Raw genomic sequence first — 23,399 nt, 5'->3', positions numbered from 1 at the left:
TTCTCGAGAGGGACGTTAAACAACATACATACATACATACAAACAAACAAACCTAGAAATAAAAAATGGAATGTTTCAAAATTTATTTAAAGCTTAACTTTTTCAGCGAGCACCATGAATTTGGTAAGTAATAGAAAGAATTGAGAAATTGGCATCCGAAACACAATTAACCAGTCGCCAGTTGCAAAGTAACGGGTCGATCCTCACGTTGCGGGTTCAAATCCCACTTTGGGACGTGGTGACCTGTCCTTCGGATGAGATCGTATCAACCGAGGTCTCGTGTCAAAGTATAAGCGCTGGCACAAAAGTAATACCTCTCTGCTCAATGGCCCTGAGTGCCGAGTATAGGACAAAATTTGTAGCTCTCCTCTGGCAAGTGGTGGCATCTCCATATTGTTAATTTACTATTACTTGTATCTTTTGAACATGTCGTATTTTTCTCTTTAGTTTAAGCATTATGACGTCATGAAAGGCATCAATTTTCCCAAATCCTGTAAATTCCTTAAAAATTATCTTTTTTAATTCAATATAGAACACAAAACTTGATCCAAAATATGCAATTACATACTGAAATGAAAGATTTGTTTTAATTTTTGGATCGAGATGCTCATATTTTAATTATTTGCTGAAGGTTACCAGATACGCTCGTTTTCTGCAAAATTCGAAATACATTGTATTTTCACAAAGCCAGTTTTTCAATACCTGGATCCTCTCAAATGTAAAAGGAAATGAATGCGCTAAGTTTCTACTCTATCTAAATGTATGAAATAGGACAAAGGGTTAAAATTTATTTACTGGTTTAAGGGACAGGGTCATTTATGAATAAAGTTAACCTAGTTCTTTATTCTTAATATTGTAATTATTCTTAATAGAATCTAAGATGAACAGATATTGAATATAATAAAAAAGTTATCGAAGTTTTACTCAATTTATTTTTTTTTTCATCTAGAAAAAAGCATTCTTTTTCTTTGCAAATTTTTCCGCTGAATCTTTTTGTTTAGGTAAATTTATAAAAATTACAATTCCCTGGCATATTCCTGGAAGATTTCCAATTTTACCACCTTACACAAAAGTGATAAGTATTGGATAAAAATGATAAGATATGAAAGTAATTAGTTTCACGAGAAGACGCAGAAAATTTGATACCCAACAAGTAATGCGTCAGAAGGGTTAAAGAACAAAAGTTGAAGAAATGCCAAAATAATTAAAACTGATAGAATTTCTAGGATCATCAGAAAACTGAAAAAAAAATAATTTTGTCCATTTTTTTCCTTATTTATGGGAGTGATTTTTTCTTTAAATGGAAGGTATTATGACTTGTACAAATTATCATGTTTACGGCTTAAAAACTATGGCTTTAACTCTTTGACACATTGATTGTTTATAAACAAGTCCTAGTCTATTGAATAATAAAATATTTTTATAAGTTTTTGTAAATGATATAAAATACAGCAAATGTATACAAAAACTAATGATTTTCAATCAATTAAAGTTAATTCCGTTCTAATTTTTATAGATCTGAAAAAAGAAAAGGAAAATTTTATAAAATGCAGTTCAAAAATATTCATATAATCAATATTTCAACACCTATTTCTTCCTTATTTCCTTTTTGTACTTAGTCATTTCCTGCAAACTTAAGATTACCCACAGATATCCCATAGATAATTTTTTAATTAGAAATCTATGAATATCTTGAATTAGAATTTACATACCTACTAAAATAAAATAATGGTATTAAACATAATTATGATTTTTTAAAATAGTTTCAAATACAACTTATGTTCTTCATGAAGAATGAGAAAGAAAGCACCAAAGTCTATAAGTTCTGTAAATCAATTTGTTTTAAAAATCGAAGCAACAGATGCAATTCGAGTACATACATGTAAACACCTTTTTCTCTACATTTGGCTTTGAATTGCTAACTTAGAAATATCTACCTGAAATGTTTGTATTATACGTGTATAGTAAAAAAGCAATATCATTAACAGAAAGTTGTTATGGGCCATAACTTAATTGTATATAATTTCTCTTTCGTTAATCTAAGGATCGGATTGGTTAAATATGGAGTATATATTACATACGAATAGTTTCACTGTCTGGTACATTTGTTCCCCACATATCTTTATCACTTTTTGAATGAGTGTTAGTACAACTATTGTTCCATGGGGATTTTTCAATCATATGTGGACGTTACATATTAAAATAAATATACCGTATGTAAAATAAATCTCAACGTGATAAATGAACCAAACCTTACCAGTTTGCTATCCCTCGTTCACTTTTGAAGAAGCAAAGATCTTTTTTGTTCACAGAGGATGCTATTTAAACAGCCAGAGGTATCAATAATGTAATTAACACGTACTTAATGTGTTGTGAATGCCTACTTTACAATCTATCTTTTGTCTTATTGGTCCAATTCTAATCCTTTACAACATAAACACAGTAGTTCAATATAATTTATGATGATTTGTCATTAAAAAAAGGAAAAAGGCGCAGATCTTTAGATTTCCGATTATTGAAATTCGAACAAAGAACTAGTATTTGTAATTTTGATTTAACAAAAAAGCTAAAGATTTCTGGTTTTTAAAAACCAAATTGAACAGATTTCGATTCATCTAACGCAAAAAAATCATATAACAAAAGCTTTTTTATCATTTTTGCTTGAAAGAAAATTGATGTTTATAATATCTTAATATATTATAATATTGAGAAAATTAATTTCATGGTCTTGGTAATAACAATGAACATTCAATCCTAGAAAAACATATGGTCAGCAAGGTAAAACTGAGGAATTTAGGGGCGTAAAAAATGTATCCTCAACTGCATGTAATGTGTTACTGTATACTGAATGTTGTATACTATTACTGTATGTGTACAGGCCGTCGTCTTTTAATGTTGACAATTTGCTATATTCAATCACTGTATTTCATCATTCAGAGGGTTTACAATGTTATCAACGATCGAGCAATTTTAACATTTTTACAAGGAAATATAAAATTGAAAATTATACTCTTCATGAAGTTATTTACACAAAGTGTACGGTTTGGTTTTGAGAATTTCAGGGTTTTTTTTTAAAGCTAGCAATATTCTCTCGTATTTTCATGCATCAATATTGTATTAAAATATATATATATATATATATATATATATATATATATATATATATATATATATATATATATATATATATATATATATATATATATATATAAAGATACATGTTTTATCTTTAAGTGTCAGTTGCTGTGGTATTTATATATCCCTAATTTAAGAACCTAAAAATCACGACATTAAGAAAAATATTTTTAAAAATCTTTGACGTAAACCACACCTTTTGAACATTTCTTCTAATATTTGGTGACGTCTTTTATTTTTGAGCTGGTTGGAAAGGCCCAAGAAATAATCATGAACAGTTTGGATATGACAAATTATTTTTTATTTGTTAATTTATATTGCTTTAATATTGTGTCTTATATTTATATATTTATTTTAGATACAGTTTCAAAAAAAATTAAGATACGTTTCTTTTGTCCTTACTCAGCGTAAACTGTAACTTTCTCTATATTCTGAATGTTAGTGATTGTGTATGATGTTTAGGAATGCAATAAAATGCGCCATACTTGTACATTTAGGAATGATGACAAGGTTTTTTTATTCCATTCAAATTATATCTGAGACGGAAGTATTCAAGACCAGAAGAATTTTTACCATATCGAGACTAACGGTTTACCTTCTGAATGGTGTGTTCTTAGATCTAGTCTGTCAAAGAGCAGGTGTTTTCTTACGTCTTTAATAGTCTCATGAGACATTCTGAATCTATTGCAATGCTGCATACTTAATTTTTACTTCCATGACGTATTGTCAATTAACAATGGTTATTTCCATTCTTATGTTGATGCGATATATCCCAATGAACTTGAAGTTAAAGATGCCACAGAGTCTGATACATCTGTTTCATATTTAGATATTTTACTTGAAAAAGACACGTATGGTAATCTAACAACCAGATGAATGATAAACGTCATGACTTTAAATTTAAATCGTATGACTTCCATTACTTATGCAACAATATATTTTCATCACCTACATATGGGGTTATATCTCTCAGTTGTTTCGATACGCAAGAACAATTTCTAAAACGAGGTAAGTTAATGACAGGCGAGTTGATGAAACAGAAATATTAGCAATCTCGTGTGAAGTCACCATTTCATAATTTATTTAGTCGATATAATGACCTTGTCAGCAAATTCAATTTATCATTACACCAAATGCTGACTGACGTTTTCATACTAACTGTTAGACCATTATTTACACAATGAACTGTTTTTTTTTCAGTTATTTCCCAATCATGACAAGAAGCACACGGTGGGTGTTACCTGTGTGTAAGGGGAGCTCACTCCGCCATGGCACCAGATCCCGTCTTTCATGTTTTGGAGGTCGATTTATCTTTGGACTTCTTCTAAAGTAGATATAAAAATTAATGTTATTCATATTCTGTTAACGTTTCTGTATGAGTGAACAATTCTCGAAAGGACGTGAATCAACGTCCAATCAATCAATTATATTCTATCAAGCTGCGGACTATGGTCGATCTTACATAATTAAGTTGTTGGACTTGTCTGAAGAGAAACGTATGAATGATGATGGATAATACCTACTACGCCTGTATAATACCAACTGGCAAAACTGTCAATCTCTTTATACATTGTACAGGTATAAATCTTACATACGTTTTTGAATTTTTTAAAGACCTCAATTTAAAAAAAAAAATTAGATCTTTTAAAACACTATTTACAAGAAAATGACTTGCTTGTATTGGATATTACCTGGGAAATGCACTTTAAATAATAACAAAGGGGAAATGCTTTGCAAAGAATTCATATCTGAACGCAGCTGTCCGATTATAAGATTAAGAAAACAGTGCTATCAACTTCTCCTCAAAATAAACACACAAAGTTTTGTTTGGGATTTCTTTTAAACAAAATAATAATTAGAAGGAAAAGTGGACATGAACTTTGAATTAATAATTGACTTTTGTTATTTTATCTCCCTCCTACAATTAAAAGTGTTGAAATCAAATTGCGTCTTTTAACATTGTATAGTTGCCAAAGGAACTCGTGACATGCAGCAAACAAAGCTGAACTTTTTCTTGATGAAGACGAGATAAGTGACATTCTATAATACAACATGCACTGTTTCCATATCCAAGATCCAGACGATCAAAATAACCAATACATGCAAGTTTGTTTGTCTTAATATTTTGAATGAAAACCAACAAAGGAATTGATACGGTAAATGCTAGTAATATTCTTAATCATTAAAGGGACAAGTCCTGTATTCAACAATATTTCATGTTGAAGACTACATTATGTATTTCCTGTGGTCTTTTACGAGAAGCGCTGACTTATACGGTTGACGAATTATTCTCACACTAGAACATTGTATGGAAGCTCTTTTACGATATAAATAATTAGCCCAACCTTTAATTCAACGAAATTAACGCGCTATTTCAAAGCAAAGATAAGCTATCCTTGATGAAAAAGACAACCACCCTACCGCAAATTCAGGCCTTCACATACAAGTGCCCCTAACACCATTACCATGGCAACTAGAAAGTTTTTCTTGTCCATTATCAATTCTGTACCTCCATAGATGTGAATGTTTAAATGTCCAAAGTCAGTGCTTCTCGTAAAAGTCCACAAATATACATCGACTATTGCTTCCAAACTTTTTAATTAAAAGATGACTTTACAGACCCTAGATATCTAATATCTGAAACAGTATCCTCCCTCCTGTTCATGTTCTTCTTCACCATACAACTACAGTCCTACTTAATATGTTATAACTGGTGATGTAAATATGAAAAAAATAATGAGGACCTTAAATCAGTAGTTTAAACAGACCAAAAATTTTGCGAATCCCGATCTTTTAACTTGCGTCATATATTCATAAATGTAATGGATTTTGTTGAAGATTACCAGGCGGTGGACAAAATATGAAAAAGAAGGCATTGACACGTTGTCAGAGTTATAAATGTATCAGATTAAATAAAATTTTGCATTTAGAAATTGAAGGGGGAAATAAAAACCAACTATCCTTCTATGTTCAGTAATCCAGAAGTGAAAACAGAATTAGATAGATTACACAGTAAGTACGTAATTGTCCTTGCTGACAAAGCATGCAGGTAACAAGATGGTCTTTGTTTGTAAGACTCATTGTTTGAATTCTATTTTACAGAAACTGAGATTTAATTCTACTGGTGGTAATCCAACTTATACTCTTAGCTCCTTTTCTAAGGAGAAAATACTTCAAAATGATATGTCAGTTTTAATTATTTTTTATATTCCAAACAAACAAAATGAGTTTGAATTACCATATCTGTATTGGATTCCAAACTTCATAAAACCCCTTACAAAGATATATAGAGGGTTCCAGTAAAAGTTCAACCAAGTCTCTTTCTTTACTCTTCATTTGAATATTAACAACAGCGAAGGAGAAACTTCAGGAGTACTGTGCAACAATATATTCGAGAAATTTTGTAAATCAGATGTGTATAGTTAAAAATTTCAAGGTACTTTTGGAAAATTTGAAATAACAAAATTTTACAAAAAAATCAACAGCATTAAAATTTACGAGTTTTCAAAATTATATACAACCATTCCCCCGCGATGAATTAAATTCCAAGCTTTTTGATATCATTGACAGCTGATTTTGAATAAAAATGGAACTCGTAAATTTACTCACCTTGTCATTGGTCATTTGTAAAACACATTCTTAAAAATGTTCAGATTGTACACACAAATACTCTGATGTTGATGTTATAAAGATGCCTGAGTTTCTGATTGACAATGTTTAATTATTTAATGGACTTTTGAGCTAGAATACTGTTCGTTATTGCCATATACATGTATATCTCAACATTGATGTGTTTTTTAATGACCAGGTTTTCCAACAATCTACCGGAATTCCTATGGGTACCAATTGCTCTCCGTTATTTGTCAATAACTTACTTTGTTTTAAAAATTGTTCATATGTATAGCATGTTCTTGCTTATCGAATCAAATGAAAGATATAAACCCCGTATGCATGTGATGAAGGTATACTGCTGCATAAGTAGTAGTAAGGATTTTTCCGTTATTTCCAGCTAATCATGACAAGGAGCAAACGGCGAGTTTGACCGGTCGGCATGGGATGCTCACTTCTCCAAGGCACCTGGTCTCACAATTGATGTTTTGGAGGTCAATATTTGATTTGCCCCTATTATGTATTTTTAATAGACTTATGAGTTTGAATACTGTTCGTTATCTTCATATATTTCCTCAAGGTGTCCTTATAATAGTTTAATTGGAAAATCTAAAGTATTTTTTCCTAAAAAAAAATCTTTTTTCAAACCATCCTTATAATCAGTATGAACATGCCGTGAGGCATTTCTTGAGATGAGGGTTAAAATAAATCTCAGATGTATACTTTAACAAATTTTCAGTTTTTCAGCATCAAGTTAGATTTTTGATTCAATCCAACTACATGTAAATAAAATTGTATCTCAAATTATTCAATTTTCGCATACAAACAAAGATATACCGTTTGAAGATCAGTTTAGATGAGAAATATGATCTCAAACTTGAGTTGACGTAATTCTTTAATGTGTAAAATGATTTTGTAAATAGACGAATGGTGTCAATGTCAGCTTTGTAGTTGACGAATCAACTCTTAAAGCAGCGTGCACGTGAATATTTTTTGCATGGCATGATTTTTCATATAAACATACATTTTACATATATATCATAGTACACGAAAAAGGTGTTTTTCTAGGGTAAAGCGTGATTATATCCACTTAAACAAAAATGTACCGTACGTTATAGATAGTTTAGAAAGTTTTGGCCACAGTGAATTAAAAAATGTCAAAGATTTAATGGTACATAATTAAATTCTCCTGCAATCAAAATATCAATTATTGCTAAATTTAATTCCACATATTTGGACCAATTTTTAATTCTTATATTGTCGTATGCCAAACATGATCGACTGTATTTTATTTTGGCATACACTTCTGTTCATATTCTTTTCTCGTTTTAAATCAGGTCAAAAAAAGGATATCTATGAAGGTTTTTTTTCTACTTTGAATCCATAAAATTGTAAGAATGGATTAAATTTATGGGGGAAAATTATATGTAGCTCAATTTTTTTTTTAAAAATCCTATCTGATATCATTTATAACGCCATAGCCTTTCCTGTTCAGCAGAGATATCAATTCAAAGATCATTAGTCTCAAAAGCTTTAATCCAATAAACTTTAACATATTAACATTTAATAAGAGTTCACATCTTTAAATACTAAATTGTAAATAACTTGTAACCTACTAACTCGTCTTTAGAAGAAATCTGGGCTTTTTGTCTGAAACATTCTAATGAAGAAGTCAGGACTTTAACATTTGCGTAGGAAAATTGATATATTAATTATCCCAATGCTTCATTTCATACATAACATTCAAGAGACACTTCCTCTTGGCCGACTAGGACATTTATCCTGTTGCTTCTTCCCTTTTTAGGTGAGCACAATTACTTATTTATTTTTAATCTGTGTTAGCACCATTTCTAATAGTGACCAAGATGTTGCTGTAATTATTCCTCGAATCAGTGAAAGCAATGATAAATCTAGAAATAGTAATGTTCAAGTGTTCATATTTTAAAGCGAATATAACTTGATTTTACCAAAATATTAAAATATGTTCCTATCACATTTAGCTAGCATGGATAAAGATTTTTTTTTCTCCCGTAACCGAAGATTGAAGGATATATCATTTTAATTGTGTCCATCCGTCTCTCTGTCGATAGTATTTTTCCGCTAAAACTTTAACCTCGCTAATAACTTTTCACTGGATTGGGATATGGCTCTCATATTTCACAGACGTATTTCTTGTGACAAGACCTTTCTTTAGGCACCACCAAATTTGACCTATTGACCTTGGCGTTTGATCCACTTTTACAAAAAATTCCATACTTTAATCTGGGTCATAACTTTTGAACAGTTGGTGCGAGGGTTCTCATGTTTTAAATGTTAGCGATAAACGCATAGACGTTATTGAGAAAAAACTTCAAGAAGATCTAGAGTTAGGAATTCAATGGATGATAAAAAAATAAGCTCAGTATAAATCTCCAAAAAACGCAATGCATGCTTATTTGTAGAAATCTTATCATAAATTTTAATGATGTTCAAATTGAATTTGTGAAGCAAAATTACTTGGTGTATATATTGATAATACCTTATCTTGGGATGTTCATGTTGACTTTATTTTTGACAAAGAAAACTTTAAGAAAACTTGCTGTGCTTAAGAGAGTGAGTCATTTTATGCCACCGAATGCTTTAATTAAGGTTTTTAATAGTATTGTATTTCCGCATTTTACTTACTGTTCCACTGTTTGGTGCAATGTGAAAAATCGAATGTTTTTAGAAAAGTTGTACAAACTTCAAAAGAGGGCAGCTAGGATACTCTTAAACATTCGAGATATTTTAACTCCTACTACCTTTTTATTTTCCTGTTAAAACTGGATGCCAATCAAGGATTATTTTATGTTTAGACAATATTTAAGGTTTTAAACAATCAAATGCCAGATTATTTGAATGTGTTTCCAAGAGATGTCAATTGTCACCAAACCAGGTCGAATGATTTTATGTCAAACATATTGTATTTACCACGAGCCAAAACAGAAAATTACAAACGTTCATTTAGATATACATCTGCATTTTTATGGAACAAACTGTCACAAAATGTTCGAAATTCTAGGTCAGTAGACATTTTTAAATTTGTGTATCTCGCTGAGTATTTTAACAGACTCAATACTTAAAATGGATTTTCCCCCAATGTTTGAGTGTATAAAAGATATGCTTCTTCATATTTATATATGTATGTGTTGTATTTTTTATATCTTGTGTTTATATTTAAGATGTTAATTTTGTATATCCTTATGTGATTGTAAATATGTTATAATGCAGGACCACAATGAAAACTAGCTTTATGCTAATTGTGTTATCCTGGATAAATAAAGGTTATTATCATCATTATTAAATGTGTATTTACTGTGACAAGACCTTTCAATGGGTATAAATATTTTTGACCTTCTACTTAGAGTTTGACCCATTTTTTGAACAGTAAGTAGTAGGGCTTTCAGATTTTTACAGGCGTATATACTTGTGAAAACACTTTCCTCTTAAAATCAATAATTTTGAACTATTGACCTTTACCTTGGAGTTTGATTTGCATGTGAGAAACTTCAAACTTCGCCATAAGCTGCCATACGTGGGCATATGTGTTTCACATATTCATCTTGTTTTTTACAGCTGTGCCTTAATCATCATTATAGAAACAAAATCTAGCTAGCTTAAGAATTTCTAATCATATGTTTTCAACTAAAATAAAAAAAATTGCAATGAAAGAAAATTATAATATATGCCCTTTGTGTAAATATGTCTTAAAATCTTCTGTAGGTTATGCTGTAAACACTAAAAAGAATGGGAAAAACAAACATACAGGTTCAAACAATATACAATTCTAGATTTCTCTTAGGAGGATGGAATGATTTCATCAAAGTATATACTAACATTTATTGAGATTTTAATGTTTAGAGAGTGCAACGAACTTAAGATTATGGATTTGTTGTTAATTTCATTTGACCATTCTCAGATCCTATCATTTCCTGCGATTCGAACACCTTTTCCGAACCTGGTGAAATCTGATTATGAATATTGAAAGATAATAATTAGTGATTATATGTAGTTTGAGAGCTACCATTCACACTAACGCACATAAATCTTGTCTTGACAGGTGAAATGGGACGCCCTTAATAATTTCTGTGGCAGCGTAAGACTTGATGCTATGGAGGAATAATTATGCCTTAGTCTTTATCATTGACAACCTCTCGCTTTTAGTGTTAACAGTGAAGGCAAAGGTTCCACAAAACACGTAAACAATGAAACGATCTTGTGTCTCCCCCATTGTTGACTTGATCGTAGTTTGCGTAACAACATTTCATGTCGATAAAATCAAAAATAATTATCCCAGCATTTAAACAAATCATTCTTCCCTGGAAAATACACTTCTGGGATATTCATCATTAGTAAGGAATAAGAAAAACAAGGACAGATCCTCCCCCGCAGTGATAGAGTGGGTTATTTGAATGATATGGGTAGTCATACGTTTAAAACATCGGATAATGTACAGCAAATCATTGATAATGATGAGTTGTGTTATACTACTGAAAAAAATTAAGATAAAGAACATCAATCAATCTAAAAAAAACTATAAACAATACAATTCTATGAACTGAACAGGGCATATATAAGCACGAAACCAAGGAAATTCCAGAGGTAGGATCAGGTATTTACTTTGGAGTTTGCAAGCATCTCCTGTCGACAGACTTGTTCGCCTTGAATCCTATAAATTGATCAACTAGAAGTATGATTTTTTACAGTCAATTTAACACAAAACAATGGTTAAACAAATTATATGAAACATCTCAGTCAGAATACGAACCATTTATAGGCTATATGTCAATTTTGAATATTTTCAATAAGCAAGGGTCCAAAATGAATTTGGATTCCGAAACTTCATTAGAACCCTTAAAACAAAGACACATAGCGGGTTCTAGTAATTGTTCAACGAAGCCTTTTTCTTTACTCCTCACCAGGATATTAACTTTTGGACAATTTGAAATCACAAGATTTTACCAAAATCAACAGCTTAAAAACTTACAACTTTTCATCTTTATACACAATTATTCTCCACGATGAATTAAAATCCAGGCTTTTTGATATCATTAACAGCTGACTTTTCAATAAAAATGGAACTCGAAAATTTACTTACCTTGTCATTGGTCATTTGCAAAATTATTTTGTTAAAAAGCATTCTGATTGTACACACAAGTACTCCGAAGACGACATCAAAAAGATGCTTGAGTTTCTGATTGACAATATCTATGTAGTTTTTGGAGATCAGGTATTCCAACAATCTATTGGAATTCCAATGGGTACCAATTGCGCCCCGTTATTAGCAGACCTAGTTTTGTATTCACATGAAGTAGAATTTGTGCAAAATCTTAAGCTGCAATAACGTAGCCCTCTCCTTTTGGGGGGAGAGGGCTACAACTCCTGAGGATCTCCGTAATGGTGCAAAGCGAGAGCGATTCGCTCCCGCACGGATTTCGGCTCAAATTGTCAGTAAACGGCTATTTAATGAATATGTCTTACCTTGACTTCCAAAATGTAGTTATCCCAGACATAAATCGATCCAAAAATATACAGAACAATCCATATATCCTTATTTTTCGTGATTGTCAACATCACAACATAAATTTATTCGCCATGTTTACTGAGCTGGACAGATTTTTATTTTGGGACAGCCAGTGAGATTAAGGATCTATAGGGAGCGGATTTCTTTGGAATTACCTTATTTTAAGCCTAAATATCGCTGTTTACGAAAAAATAACACATGGAATGATTTTATTTATCGTTGTTTAGTGTTATTATTCATCACAATTATTCATAAACATCGACATTTGCTTTATTGAGTTACTCTAAATTTCAAGCGCAAGTCTCTGTACGTCATGTGTGAACTGTCATGGCTGCAGAGTAAGGCTCACAGATTTATTTTACATGATTTTCGCGTTTAACGGGATATGATGTCGACAGTGAATAAAAATTTCGTCTTATTAGAAGTAAGTTGAAAGTAAAAACAATTTATTCTGCCTGCAGTCGCCTGTATTTAAAAAATATTTTTGCACCATTACGGAGATGCTGTGGAATTGTACGAGCCCTCTCCAGAAAACATAAGATAAAAAAAATCGGAGAGGGCTACATTATTGCAGCTACAAAATCTTATGCGTGAAAAGAAAAAAAGCACTTGCTGTGGCCTTCAATTCGACATTTAGATATATCGACGACGCACTGTCAATTAACAATGGTAATTTCCATTCTTATGTCGATACGATATATCCCTTTGAGCTTGAGATAAAAGATACCACAGAGTCTGACACATCTGTTTCATATTTAGATATTTTACTTGAAAAGACGATAATGGTAATCGAACAATCAAGCTCTATGATAAACGTGATGACTTTAACTTTTCAATCGTCAGCTTCCCTTACTTATGCAGCAATATACCTTCATCACCTGCATACGGAATTTACAATTCTCAGTTGATAGGTTACGCAAGAGATGCTCTACGTATGAGCAATTTCTACAACGAGGTAAATTATTGAAACACAAGTTGATGAAGGAAGAATTTCAGCAGTCTCGTTTAAAGTCATCATTTCGTAAGTTCTATGGTCGATACAATGACCTTGTCAGCAAATCCAATTTATCATTGAGTCAAATGCTGACTGGTGTTTTTCATACCACTAGCCATTATTTATATACTGAATTGACGACGGATTTTTCCGTTATTTTGCGATCATGACAAGTAGCACACGGAGGATGTGAACGGTCGGCAGGGGGTGCTCACTCCTCCATGAGATCTGATCCCACCTCTGAAGTTTTGGAGGTCCGTGTTTGCTCTGCTCCTATTTTGTATTGTTTTATCGACTTTGATATTGAATACTGTTCGTTATCTTCATATGTTTCAATGCTAATTGTCTCTTTTAAAAGACTCTATAATTAAGCAATTATAATTTTAAAGAGTTTCTTGAAAATCCTTTAACTTTAACTTATGTGTGATTAGGCTTTGCTTTAGAAATTGATATTACTAGGAACATGTTCTTGGGGTCTTGCGCAAGGAAATAGCATTCCAAATGAATATACTCAATTATATTTCTATCGTATATAGAAATGAAATATTATATTGTGTTTTTTTTTTTTATTTTTTTAAATTTTCGACATCTTTTTAGGCCTACAGTATTAAATTTCGACTCATGTACTGAGACTAATATATATTTAGCAGAATAATCCCACTCGGATGATGCCACTTTCTGGGTGGTGTGTGGGCTGTTTGTCAACATTTGAAACCCACGTGTATTTCGGAGTGTTTGTTTATTGTCATTTTTATTTCTTAAAAGCCGCATGAGGCGATTTTTTTATGATCTCAATTTTTTGTTTAAGCATTAATCTCTATTTTTTCGTCCATGAGTTATCTGCTGAGAGTCTAGTTAATGAATAAATTTAATTAAAGATATATAGTAATATATAATTAAATCATTTCCTCGTTGGAGACCTTAAGAAGCGAATATGTTGGGTGATTTGTACCTGTAGACAGGTGAATGCGGAGGTATTACTACATGAATAAGGAAAGTTGACGATATTTTGGAATGTCAAGTAGTAAGGAGTTTTCTCTCTCTTGTGTAGACGTTTTTAAAACAGTTATGTTCCGTTGAGATATAGGAACAGGACGGCTAATAAAGTGGCATTAAACTGCCAATCTGGATTCCAACAGTTTGGTGGAGTAAATGGTCTTCGAATACATGGTCTGCGAATAATACATGCGTCTCCATATGAGTGAAAAATTCTCAAGAGGGATGTTAAACAATATACAATCAATTTATCAATCGAATAATACATAAATGATGTCAACTAGAAACTTCAACATCTTTTAGTATCAACAGAAGAGTACAATGTACTTTTAAAAGTGACAATGTATAACTTGTTTATCATAAAGAAAAGTGTGCTCCCAAAAATATATTAATTAAATTATCAATTTCATAGATTCGAGGAGACAATATTTATTGATGGTATCAATAAGATTTAAATTGATTATTTCATTTTTATTTTCATAAATGTAGAATTAGTAATAGAAAGATTTAAAGTGATACAACGAGAAAAAAAAATATTTTACCAGTAAATAAGAGAGAAAAACACTTTTTAGAAAGTCATAATATTACGTATTTTAAATAAATCTCATTTAAACTCTCGTTGACATTTTAAAAAGATAGATTTTATTTCAATTCTTAAACAATGACGAGGCTTTTCTATTCACTGATTATCAATACTTTACAGATTAAATTATGTGATATTTCAATTTATCATATATTGTTTTTAATATTGTTTTTACGTCTTGATTTCTTAAAATCTCTTTTTAAAACATTATGTTTACATTCAGTGTAATTTTCTTTATGAAATCCATTAGAAATCCACGACGTTCAAATCTCTATAACACAGGAGAAACCTTGTAGGAATTACGATATACTAGTATGCATTTTCAATACTCTGGAACACCAATATGTACATTGTTTAACTCAATTTTAAAAAAAACTATAGCCTGTTAAATTAACATACAAATCTAGCAAATGTGCGTTTAAAATTTATTTCCTTTTTTTCCTCGCATTGATCATTTGCGTAATTTAACTTTCCAACGTCACAAACGGCTGTTACGTCAAACGCGCGCTATTCAATTTGTCGGCACGGCCAGGTGTGTTATAGGACCGACGACATCCAAAATTATGAATTCAATGCATAATTATTCTATTAGTTTGTAATTCACATTTGAAACTTATCTAGGGGTCGGGGTTGTAATACTTTCCAACTCATTCTGAGAGCTCTCTATCTCCTATTCATGAACTTTCAAAAAACTCAAAAAATTTAAAGTGAAGTATTGAAAATGGTCTATGACAAATGTATTCTTTAAATATTTTTGAGATTGAACACTGTTCATTATATGTCCAAGGGTAAGAATTACAGATAAGTACTATTTTTCTTATTTCCCTTACCCCCTCACTTCGCCTTTTCCAAGAAAATTGCTGAAACACATCAAAAATTTGCGTCATTCTTGGACAAATTATTTGGTCTACTTATGTCGAGGTATTTCACATTTCTTGTCTTATAAATGGTTTTCTTCACTTCATAATTTGCCTTATCTTTTTTCACAAATGAATGACTCTTTTTGTCGAGAACACGTTAAATTTGACCGGTTTATTTTTATTCGAGACATGAAGACATTTCAAGACTTGCTGATTACTTTAGTTATTGTTGGAGATTCTTAAGAAAATATGATTGTCAGCATGACACGTTAGTTCTACTGATACGTCACCTAGCGGGAGATAAGCCATGTCATAAATCAGTTGGGATCAGGCTTAGTATAATGTGTTAATAAATCGATTTCTTCTCAGCATGGACTTTTTTCCATCAATTTTCATGTAATCTGACTTTTCTCCGTGACCATCTTATAATAATTTTAGAAGAACTTCTATATCAAATGAATGGCTTGCTTCTATAAACATTGTATTTTAAATATGTTTCTCTGCATTTGATGCTATTTGCCGAGAACAATTAAGTATTTTAGTAGTTTGATCTTTACTTAAGTATTTCAATACAAATATATAGTAAATGTATGTAAATATCAAGATATTTTTTTTTTTTAAAAACTCATTTCAATAAATACTTTGTGAGTTCATGCATTTTCTACATTTCTCTAGCCTAATGATCTTTATAGAATTTTCTAGAAAATACACAACTAAAAACTTTGCACCCTAAATGCAAAGTATGTTGTATTTTATGTCTGAAGAATAATAAATGTATTTTTAAAAATGGATGCTGATTGAAAAGAAATTCTCTCTCGTTTTTTTCTTCTTTTTTTTTAAATTTAGCAATCAGATTACAAATATGCTGAACAAATCCTACGAGAGCATGTTTGACATAGGAACAATTTTAATACGAGACAATCTATTGACAAAGAAAATGGTGAAATAAGAATATCAACAGTCTTGTTTTAAAGTTATCACTTCAGTCTTGTTTCATGTCATATCATTTCTCAAGTTCTATGGTTTATATAATGATTTTATCAGCAAGTACAATCTATTATTAAGGCATATGCTAACTGACTTTTTTTATATCAATTTTCAGGTTGCTCCGTGTTGGGAAAGTTATGAGTTCGAATCTCTGCCGAGACCGTCCTAAATCGATCAAAAAGGGGGTAGCAACTGTTCCTTCGCCGTGCGCTCAGCACCTTGAAGTGAAAGTTGTGGGTCCTTCAAATGAGACCTTAAAAACCGAGAATCCGTGTCACGATAAACGCTGGCTTAATGAAGATCCCTTACTGCTTAATAGCCGAGTAAAGGTCAAAATTTGAAGCCTTTCACTCGTATAAGGTGACGTCTCTATATGAGTAAATATTCTCAGATGGGACGTTAAACAACAACAACAATCAATAAATCAATTAATTGTTAGGCCCATTATTTTCACACTTCGCCCGGTCGCGTCAGAGGCACAAGGCGGCTGTGACCGGTCTACGGTGAATTCTTTCTCCTCTATGACATCTGACTCCATCTGTGATGTCCTGCTTCGGATTTGTATTGCTGCCATAAACTTTTAAACTTTGACACGTTTCATAATCTCCATATTTCATTGCATAGATGAAATTTTCACTGAATGCAAATTTTCAGGTAAATGTTCAGAACAAAGAGCAATAGATTGATTAAAAACACGAGAAGTGTTTTTCTTAACAATTCTTAATAATAATTCTTGATATGACTGATAATGATCATATTGCAAGGCAAAATTATGAAAAGCTTGACAAAAAAGAGCAAGAATCGATAATTCTAGATGTGAATTATTCAAAGGAAAATACCATACATGTTTATGCTCTTTTAGATGACCTTATCTTAAACTTTAAAAAGGGAAGCTTGCCAAAGATGGCAAAATTAACAAGTTCACATTTAAATTGGAAATTTGCAGGTATATCTCGGTAAAAGATAGAAAAACGAATTAAAATAAAAACGAAAAATGAATATGGAGGTTATTTTAAGTTTACACCGTTGGTATTTCATTTAGGAGATTCTTAGATTCAAGAACTCATAAGAACTCATAAAAAAATATTACAGTTAATATTCATTGAAAATCAGAGAATCAACATATTTACTATACAGTTAACTACAGTTTAGTTTGATAAACAAAATATTTTACTATAAAGTTAACTTTGTAAGATGTTTGCTTGAGTTGAATGAAAGTTGTTTTCTGAATGATCAATCTTTTTGATCAATTTGATTCTATTTAAGGCTTACCTAGAACTATCTTTTTCTCAGTTATTATTTAGATTGCTCCGGGTTTATTAATGAAATGTTAGTAAAGGAAGTCATTATTTGATAGGTATATTTCTATCTCATTACATGTTTATATTGGTTATCCTACTATACGTATAAAAAAAAACATCATTTTGACAAGTCAGATATATATATAAATGACACACAAGAAAACTTTCATCGGATATGAACATGTGTCAGGAGAAATAACTCTATCAGAAATAAAAGTAGCTAGGAATGATGTGTTGAAGAACGTGTTTGAAATCCTCACAGTTGCCTTGTTTGTATGAATAAGACGACCAAGGTACATCCCTTTGATACTGACAATTAAGCCTGTTTTTGATATTGAAAAAGATGCTAAACTCTCTCCTTGAATACCCCTGGTAATTGTGTAGTGCTTCGAAATAAGGTCTTTCAATAATCGCAAAGTGTACTCCAACACAAATGATCCTTATTTAATTTTGAATGAGAATCCATTCTTTACTTTTATATGAGACATAGAAAACACTTGTTATGATCTTTGATTCCAAATTTAGATAAATCGGCGATGTTTTAATAATTTTCATTTTTTTTAACAACTTGATATTCGAGTGAACTCAAAATAAGAGAAATCCACATTCCTCAACATCTCGATCTGATTTATCTGCATCCCTGCAATGCAATCTTACAACTCAACCCTTTGCCAAAATTTTTAAAAAATCAGCAGCTTAAAAACTTACGTTTTTTCAACTTTATACAAAACCCTTACTCGTGATAAAGTAGATTCCAGGCTTTTTGACATTAATGAGCTGCTTTTTCAATAAAAATGGAACTCGTAAATTCACTCACCTTGAGTTGAGCTAAGACTGTCTTGAAAAAATATTTAGGTAAAAAAGTCATTCTGATTGTGCACACAAATATTCTGAAGTTGACAACAAAAAGATGCTTGAGTTCTGATTGACAATGTCTATATGGCTTTTGGAGACCAGGTATTCCAACAATCTATTAGAATTCCCATGGGTACCTGATTGCGCCCCTTTATTACATGATGCAGACCTATTTTTGCATTTATATGAAGCAGAATTTGTCCAAAAGCTGATAAGTGAAAAGAAGAAAACACTTGCTGTTGCCTTCAACTCGATATTTAGATATATCGACGACGTATTGTCAACTAACAACTAACAATGGTTATTTCCATTCGATCCTGGTGACGTTGAAACAAACGTTACAATAGAATCTGACACGTCTTTTTTATATTTGGATATTTTATTTGAAAAAGAAGTTAAGGTAATTTAACGACCAAGGTCTATGTTTAATGTGATGACATTAACTTTTCAATCGTCAACTTCCCTTACTTATGCAGCAATATACCTTCATCCCCTGTATACGAGGTTTATATCTCTTATTTGATTCGATACGCAATAGCATGTTCTTTGTAAATACAATTTCTAAACGAGGTAATTATCGACAAACAAGTAGATGAAACCAAAATATCAGCAGTCTCCTTTAAAGCCATCATTTCTTAAACTCTTTGGTCGGTACAATGACCTTATCAGCAAATTCAATTTACCATTTAGTCTATTGCTGGCTGACGTTTTTCATACTTATTGTACAGTTGTCATGTTGTAAATTTTGTATTAACTGCCACCCGGGAAGTTCAAAATTTACAACATGACAACACACTGAAGTGACGACGGAGTTTTCTGTTTTTTCCATATCATGACAAGAGCACATGGCGGATGTGACCCGTTCAGCGGAGAATGCGCACCTGATCCCACCTTGTTTTGGAGGTCCGTTTTCTGATCCGCTCCTATTTTGTATTGTTTTAAGGACTTTTGAGCTTGAATATTGTTCGTTATCTCTATATATCTCACTTTACTAACAATATTGTTTGTTTAAAAATAGAAAAAAATGACGTTGAAAAAAATGAAGACCTTTTTTTAAGGATGACCTTGGCAATTTGAATATTCTTTCAGAGGCCATAATTTCAAAAGTTTAAGGTATACATTCAGTCGCATTGACAACTGTATTTATATATATCAGCTATGTTTATGAAATAGTAGGTTAGAGATGGTACTGTCAGTCCCAATATTTGACAATTTAATTGTTCATATAAAATCTCCACCATTGCTTTCAATAAAAGACAACAATTAAATTACAGAAGACAAGTATTTAATTCTCAAACAAGTGTATTTTAAAACTCAATGAAAAAATAAAGATAGCCTGGAAAAAACAAAACAAAAAGTTCACAAATTGATACATATACAATAAATATTATTTTAACAAAAGTAAAATAAAAATTGTCATTATTTTTTTAAAAGTTCATACACATAATGAATTCACAAGAATATACCGATTTTCCTACATGTGTTATCTTTTTTTCGTTAATTATCTGTTGGTTTTAGAATTGTTTTCACTGAGCGAGATACCGAAAAATACAAAGGCTGATAGAAATATTTAAAATTTAAAACAAAATGCGTGACAAAAAGCTGACAAAAAGTGAATATCATTTCTAATATTGTTTTCATGTAAAATGTAAATAATGTAAATAATATTGTAAATCCTCCTCGGGTCAATTTAAAGGCATTTTGATCAAATGTCTCCTATGGAAGGTCCGCTTTTGGAATATTTCACAAGGTTATAAAAATCCTTATTTAAGCAAAGATTGAACCTGGATGAGGGCTGTCCTGGGAATAACAAGATTAATAAAAAGAATATGAATGTCTTTCTGTTAGATAATAAAAGGTTTTGTTTACAGTTTTACTGGCTAAGCCAACAAAAGCACACCTGTCTACACCGACAAGATTTTAAATAATTACAGTTCAAAACGTCTATCGGTCCCGATGTCTTTGAGAAATAATAGTACAAAGGATCCTGTGTGTCTCTACTGTACATATGTGAAGCGTTCAGTAGATCAGTGTTGGACTACATATTGGTTTTGTAAGCAAAATGTTTCACAAAATAGTCCTGTTTGCGCTTGCAAGTCTGAAGAAGTTTGTTCATTTTCTTCCACCCCATGAACTGAACACTGGTTTACCTCTGCTGTTCCCCTGAATTGCATTTCTTCTGTCGAATGATCTCCTTTCTTCACACGATGAGTCATCGCCGTTTTGTTTTTCATCATCCAAGGATTTGAAAGGTCTTTTTTCCAACTCACTTATAGGAACCCATAAGATCTTTGGTTTTCTGTTTTGGTCGATTGACTGTTGGATCTTTTTTGGTGCTTTGCGTCTTTCCTGATCATCTAAACTTCTCGCTTTGTTTCTATTCCAATCAATTTTATATGAAGAGTCTTCCAATTCTCGAAAAGAGAATCTATCTTTATTCTTTATAGTTTTTGGATAATCCCAATCTTTGAAATTCTTTCCAAAAGAAACAGTAAGCGTAGGTTTGAAATTCTCATTTGGCAATAAAGTGTTTCTAGATTCTCCAAACACTAAACGTTTTCTTTTGGCAAGCGATCTTTTTCCTCCCCACGGGTTGAAGGTATGGCCTCGCTTCAGGACTGACTCTTTTCTCTTTCGTAAGGAGGTGCTAAAAAGATTGGCATTTTCCTGTTCTCGTTGCATTGGATAACTTAATTCCAAAATAGAAGAATCAACAGAGTTTTTAGCACCAACATCACTCCCAAAACTATTTAGCTTTTCTTCAAATCGTTGGCCTTCTGCTAACAAATGGGAGAAGAGAAGAAGACATATCTCTGTAAGCTTCATCTTCATACTGCAGGATCTTCTTGCGCATATTTGAAAAATCGTATATATATCCCATCATTTACACATGATCAGCTTTCATTGGATAATTTAAGTTCGGTAATCTACATTTAATATGTATGCAGTCTAGATAAAAACATATTGATTAATTTCCTGTGGCATTTGGTAGTTTTTCTACATTTTAAATTAATTTGGACACACACATTTTTCAAAATTGTGTAAGAATCAATAGGAAGTACAAATTTGGATTCTCTCAAATGTCCAGTTACTATATTTCAAAGAGAATGACGCATAGACATTGTTCAATATAAAAACAATCAGTGTTCGATATTTCAACGCGCACAAGTTTCACAATGGGAAATAAAAAGAGGGGGAGGTTAATTTTGTATCATCCCCAGCATTTGTTTTTGTAGTTTGGATGAGAGAAAAAAATCGGTAAAACCAATGTCAAAGGTTATTTGGTTCATTCAACTCATTCAAGCTATAACTAATCTATGTATTTTCGTTCGATGTAATATATGATACTATTTTTGGAGGGAAAAACGATTATATTCATCAAATAACGTTTCTTATGCAAAAACCCCATATGTTTATGTCAAAAACAAATTTTACATTTCTGAAAACTTTCATAATTAGATACACTGTACAAATATTATATGGATGCTTATATAATCATCTCCAATTTGCTAGCATTTCTATTATATGAGAAAGTACAAAACATTGCTGAAATGTTCATAAAGCTATTAACATAAAAATCAGAAAAGGTTTTTCTCAGGGTTTCGTATGAACGATAAAAAACTATTTCGAAGACAGTATTACATGTATTTACTGCATGTAAGTCTACTCTGTATTTCGTTTTTGGACTGTGGCTTCAGAATTGAGCAGGGAAATTCCGATCTCCGATTCGAACCGGACTCTCCCGCTCACACAAACGGGATAAAAACAAAGAAATCGGCTTTTAATCATCTCTCCCAGTTGCCCTCAATTTATTTCTCTCCCACACCACAAAAATAATCAAGGGTAAGGGTTGGTTTTAATCAAACTGAAATCAAAGACAGGCATGTTAAAATGAAGAGTGAATAAAAAACGATGATTTGTGGAACACCGAAGATCTCGTTACTTGAGAACTCTTATTATGCATTATTTCTAAACCTAATTAGAACTTAGATAGTAGATACATCATCTAAATTCATGAAACATTAATATCTCATAAATATTCTCCCCCGCCTCCGTTTGAAAATTTGAAAAGTATTAAATGAAGATTTTGAGATTTGTTAACGAGCAGTGTGTGAAGATTAATATGCTTTATTCTCCTGTGATTAAATGCATGTCGGAGAACAATACATTGTTAATATTCTTGTTTTTTGATATCGTATAATTAAGAATAATCAATAATGGGAATTATCAAATCTCTTATCTGCTGTTATTATATTACCGTCAGGTTTTTTTTCTTTTAAATCAATGAAAAGTCAAAACTGCGAGTATATAGAGAATTCGTCATTCATTTGTGAAACTAATTGGGGTGTTGTTTTGTTTGTGAACATTGATTTTCACAAATCTTGCATTTCATTTTGTATGTATACACAATAAAATGCTACAGGAGCAAGTCAATTTAATTCAGTCTGTATGCTTTATTGGAAAAACTTTGAAACTGTAGCTGACTGGCTAGAACAAATGTCCAATTTCAAGTAAAAGGTATAAAGACATGTGTAAT

The sequence above is a fragment of the Saccostrea cucullata genome, unplaced genomic scaffold, assembly GCF_032062105.1.
Source record: "Saccostrea cucullata isolate Sc308-1 unplaced genomic scaffold, CSIRO_AGI_Scuc_v1 ctg3160, whole genome shotgun sequence".
In the NCBI taxonomy this organism is placed as follows: Eukaryota; Metazoa; Mollusca; class Bivalvia; order Ostreida; family Ostreidae; genus Saccostrea; species Saccostrea cuccullata.
Note: the sequence above shows the minus strand (reverse complement) of the source record.